We start from the raw sequence: 5,803 nt of genomic DNA, 5'->3' as shown, positions 1-5,803 counted from the left end.
TTGCCACGATATGCTACTATAATCAGTTTTACACACCAAAAGGAAGGCTATAGGATTCCAAAAAAAAGTTTTCAAATTTTGGATACACAGTCTTCAGTTCATGGGCCCGCCCCTGGTTACCGGCGGTTCTGAACTTCTCCATCATTTCTGAAAAATAGCTAATGTTGTAGAGATCCGGATCTGCGAGCTTACCGAATTGTAACTTCAATGATGTTTCTAAAACATGGTCGATGTTGTGATGTTGTTTTGCGGAGGGTGGATGCGTAAAGTGAATTGCAACTTTGCTGATGTTTCTGAAACATGGCCAATGTTGCAAAGCTAGACGAGGGATGCAATGTGGGTTGTTCGATCGCGGTTGATCTGATGGTGGAGGAGGCAGTGGATAACTAGAAGTTGTCATCCAGCTGACGCGTGGCTCTTGCTGTATGAAAATGACAGTCATTGCTTGTTCTTCAAAATAACTTGTTAAACAGTGATAATCGAATTTTTCTTGACAAAGGTGGATTTAATTGACTCAAAATGAAGCACGCAGATAAAGGTTAAAAAATAGTTGCGGGTGTATGTTTGTTTATCCTACTCCATACAAACTAACACGAGATGAAATAAGGTTCTCCCTGCCTAAGCCCTCATCATGATGGTGCTTCTAGCGTTGTCGGAGTGCGTGTGGTGGTATGTCTCGAATCTCGTGGAATTCGGTCGGCATTTGTATTTGATGTATCCTTTTGGGTCTGGTCTTTGTTCGTCCTTTGTCTGCAGGTTGGATCATTCTGATCTACGCTTATCTTCATCGGCGGCAGCTATTGGTCCTATGGGGCCTTAACACGATGACTTTCCAACAATCAACTACAATAAGGTTTACCCGGCTCCGGCGAGGGATCGTCAATGACAGCAAGTGGTCTACAGACCCGGATGTAATTTTAATTCTGGTGTTCTTTATACTATTTTAAAAGTTGATGAATAGATATTGATGACGAGATGTTGAGGAGATGTCAAACTTTCAAATCATCGATAAACTAATCTCCATTTCATACTTTGAAAGGACGAGATTGCTCTAGCGCTAGGACTATACTTACATCTGTTTCTTCCGATATAGTAGTGGAGTATTAAAAGAAATCCATTTTTCAGTTGCCAGGACAGGAAGTACAACAGTGTAGAGAAACTAGTATTGAGTACTCAAATAGGTATATTCTTCTGATTAATTGTCTTCCGTAAAAAGAACTTCTAATTTAGAACATGTATCTTCATATTTTGTTACAAGAGATATTGACAAGACTTGACTCCAACTCTAATTTCTAATCCAATTTGGAACAAGATGTGATAATAAATATTCTGTCTAGAAAACATGCAATCACGGTGTTAGGATTCTTGGTACTTACACTCAATTTTGACTGTGGCCTGTGGGGGCATAGATGAAAACATGGATAAACACATGAACTTCTCAATCAGACCCAAGGGCTCTTAATACTTGTTTTTCTTTTCTTGCTTTGATAGATAAAAAGAACTACTCAACACAGATAGTTTTACTGATATATAAAACACAACTGCTGGAAATGAACAAGAGTGGAGCGATACTGGAATAATGATAAGGCACAGCCCTACTGGAAGTTAGACTGCACCAATATAAAACTGGTGGCTGTTATGGCAGGCCTTGCATCTCAGCAACCACATTGGCAGAGCACCAAATCAAGGGTAGACTCCGTCTTAATGCCATAGTCCGCCATGGTGCTGTTACCATGCAGGTTCTTCCCGTTAAAGAGGAGGTACTGCTGTGTCGGGCGAGTGCCATCCTTCTCGTAGATCTTCACCTTGATACTATCCTATCCATAGTGTCCGAGCTTGCAACCCCATCAAGGGTGAGGGTCTTCCCATCCTGCTTGGTGACGAAGATGCGCATCATAGCACCTACTCGCCGACTAAGCGGCTGGAGGACAAGCAGGAGGGTGGAGTCCTTGCAGATGTAGTGGTCTAGCCGTTTGTTGGCGAAGATGAGGCACTGCTGGCCCTTGGGAATACCATCCATGTACTCGATCTTGGCCTTGACACTGCCGACGGTGTCAAAGTGAAGACGAGGCACTGCTAGCCGGCATCTCTGTCAGAAATATCTGCATCTTCTCTTGGAGGTCGATCGTGGATCGATCCATGCTGGATGTCATAGTCGGATAGCGTGCAGGTGAGGTCTCCTCTAGATGGGCCCCATCAAAAACGAGGCAGTATGTTAGAGTACGTAACCCATTAGTCTTAGGGTTAATTACAGATAAGGGTCGTTTGCTTAGAGCTCAAGTAAGCCTTGCTTGGGAGTCAAGTAAACCTCTAGGAGATGTATCAATCTAATCAAGCAAGAATTAAGAAGGAAATCCCTTCCCTCTTGCCCGGTCGTGGGCAGAAAGGCCCCCGGCCGGCGCCCTCCTTCTAGCAGCGCCATAAAAATTTGGTATCAGGTAGCTCAGTTCCGATCATGTCTTCGCCACCGCCCACCCCGTCACTTCCGCTGCCGACCATCACCACCGCGCCGCTGGCCATCTACACCGCGCCGCTACCCTCCCCGTCCGCGCCGCTGGTCGCATCCTCCGGCGCTGCCACCGCCCAGATGCCGGCACCCTCCACCACACCACCGGCCGCCGCCTACACCCCGGAGGAGATCACCGGGGTCCTCAACGACCTCGTCACAGCCGTCCAGGGGATCCAGTTGTATCTGGCCAGCCCCTACGGGCCGCCGCCGCCCCTGTCGCCGACCGCCACCATCGGGCCGCCGGCCCTGCCATGGTACTCGTCGCATCCTAGGGCCTCCGTGGCGTTCGCTAGGACGCTGCAGCCCCAGTTGCAGCTGTCGCCGCCGCCCACCGCCACCTCACAGTGGCCGCAGTGGCCGACCGGCTCCGGCCGCGCCTCCTGCGCCCATCGCCACCCCCGCGCCGCTGTGGCTGCCGTGGCAGCCGCTGCACCAGGCGGCCTTCGTCGCGCTCGCCGGGCCACTGCAGCAGCCGCTGCAGCTGCCACCCATCGCCACCACCGCCCAGCCCTGGCTGCAGTGGCAGCCGCCGCTCCTGGCGGCCTCCGTCGCGCCCGGTGCTCCGCCGCAGCAGCCGCTGCAGCTGCAGCAGCCACCGCCGGTCAGCTCCAGTCCTGCATCGACCGCACCGGCGGAAGTCCCGCTTCACCAAGTCTAGTCCCCGCTGTCGCGGTCACCGTTTCCGTCTTGGATCGCTACCCGCCACGTGTCGGTGGTGGTGAGGCTGCAGGCTGCTGCGCGCGGCCTCCTAGCGTGTCGGCGTGTGCGGGAGATGCGTGGTCTGCAGCTGCCGCTCCTCCAAGTTGCCCTTCGCTGCGCAAATGACCTCGATCTCATCCGCTGCTTCGGGGATCTTGGGCATGCGGTTTCCCCCACGGGCGGCGGGTGCTGTTTTCCCCGCGGGCAGCGACCTCAAAGTCTGCGACATCGGCGGTTGAGAGGGCGCACCCCTCCTCGTCATTCTCCATTGCAAGCCCTCCACTCTTTCCTGTGTGGTGCAAACCAACAGCCGTCCGGCAGGGAGAAGGCATGGTGTCACCGACAGCAGCACACCACGTAGCACCACTGCATTCCGCCACCGGCCGCCGCGAGGGTGCCTCTGCTGGTCACTCTTGCGACCACTTCCAGGTGGTCATACACATGCACTCCTTTTGTCCAGATGGTGTCCATGGGATCCAGGTGGATGTACATGTGCACGTCCGACGTGCGGATGGTGTCCACTTTTTGTTAAGGGGTCCAAAATAAAGCGTCCCGGTCCATTTCAGGTTGAGAATAATAAAACAAGCCGAAATGTAAAAGGCTTGTTTTTAGGTGTTAGGTTTGTGTTACGGCAAGTCATGGTTATAAGTTGGTTAGGCTGCAGCTCGAGGACAGGCTGCATGTCCAGGTGGGGTGTAATGTTAGAGTACGTAATGAGCCTAATGGACCCATTAGTCTTAGAGTTAATTAGAGATAAGGGTCGCTTGCTTGAGGATCAAGTAAGCCTTGCTTGGGAGTCAAGTAAACCTCTTTATATAAAGAGAGGAGATGTATCAATCTAAATAAGCAAGAATTAAGAAGGAAATTCCTTCCCCCTTACCCGGCCTTGGGCAGAAAAGCCCCCGGTCGGCCCTCTCGCGCCCTCCTTCTAGCATCGCCATAACACAGTATTGGTCATGTATCTTGGCCTTGACGCTGGGCAAGGTGTCTGATGCGTGGACCATGAGGCCGGCGGATCGTCCTGCCGGTCGGGTTCTTGACATAGATGTGCATCTTGAATGAAAGGCAAACTAAACACAACCAATTAATTTATAGACACTTCTCTATTAGAGGAAGCGGTGTAGAAAATAATAAAAATTCATGAACAATTCCAACAAACACCTAGTTGGAGGCTTGGAGCAAGACCCCAGTGTGTTATCTAAAAAGACGGTGAAACCAAGAAGACAAAACCTAATGCCTTGTCTACAATCAGCCAAGACCAAAAAGGAGGAACAAGAGGCCTGTTCTACTGGAATAACACAAGAGGCGAATGCGAAGTCAGCAATACCAAATCAGCCAAGAAGACTAATGCTACATAAGAGCATGTCCAGTAGATGATGTAGATACAGTAATAACTAACTTTTGCATCTTTGAGGTTCAAAAACTCTTCTCCAATAGATGATGTAGATGCAAAAAGAAAAATACATCTCCGTCTCCCGGAGATGCAAAATACAACACCTCAGTGATATGAATATACATATCCACCTGTAGGAGATGTAAAACATGCGGCCGCGTGCCTCCTGGCCAACCGCTTTAATTTTCCTTCCGCCCGCTCGCCGACCACTGCTCGTGCCATGGCCGACTCCGACAACCCCGCCGCTGCAGCCGCCGCTAGTCTGACCCACCCTGCCGCACCGCTACAGCCGCCGCTGGTTTGACCCACCCCGCCGCACCGCCGCAGTCGCCATGGGGCCGCCGATTTGAGTCTGCCCCGCCTCACTTCCGCCGTTGTGACACTCGTCTTCTTCAGAGTTGCTGCAATTTATGCCATCTTTATCAGAAAAAAACTTTGTAAAGGGGTGTACCGAAGCAAACCGCAAAATAGAATATGCGGCAGATTGGCGATGCTTTTCATCCAGCTTTTATTTACACTTCCAACAGGTAACTGTGAAAGTAAGGAAGCGTGTTAACCTACCGTAGCAGGCCGCTGGTTTCGTGTTATATAGGATCAGCAAGCCCTGATCGAGGCATATACAAGGGGCAGCGCTGGGCGCCGGTGCGCCGGCCCAAAAGTTGGGCCGGTCGCCTCCCAGTCGTTCGATGCGAACAACTATTGTCATCGGATTGGAGCTTCTCGTGTCGTTTTCTCTCAAAAAAGCATATCTGACGAAGACAGCGGGAAAAGGAGCAGCGGCGCTGCCGGTGCTCGCCATGAACGAGCGAGCGACCAACCTCGAAGCCGGTTGCCTCTTGCATCCTGGCCGGTCGCTTCCCGCCGACTTGCTTCGCTAGTTGCCGGCCATCGCTGTCGCACGTCGCCGGCTGGATAATGTTTGGAGATGGCGGGCCGTGCTCGCCCTCGGCCGCCGCACCCTCGTCCTCAGCCGGCTGCACTTGCCGGCCACCCCCACGCCAGCTCATGCTCACGCTCGGCTGCCCGTGCTCGCTGTCTTCTGTCGCCCATGAGGAAGATGCCTAGCTGGTCGCAAAGCCTGACCGTCACCGCCGCAACAACTTTTGTCGATGGTCGTAGCAAACGCCAACGACAGTTGCAAAAAAAATCAGTTGCCTCATAGCAAAATTCGACAACGAGGCCGCGCGTCTTCTCCGGCGGTG

This window comes from Triticum dicoccoides, chromosome 3B (genome assembly GCF_002162155.2).
Source record: "Triticum dicoccoides isolate Atlit2015 ecotype Zavitan chromosome 3B, WEW_v2.0, whole genome shotgun sequence".
Taxonomy (NCBI): domain Eukaryota; kingdom Viridiplantae; phylum Streptophyta; class Magnoliopsida; order Poales; family Poaceae; genus Triticum; species Triticum dicoccoides.
The sequence above is the reverse complement of the archived record's forward strand: the minus strand, read 5'-3'. Positions refer to the sequence as shown.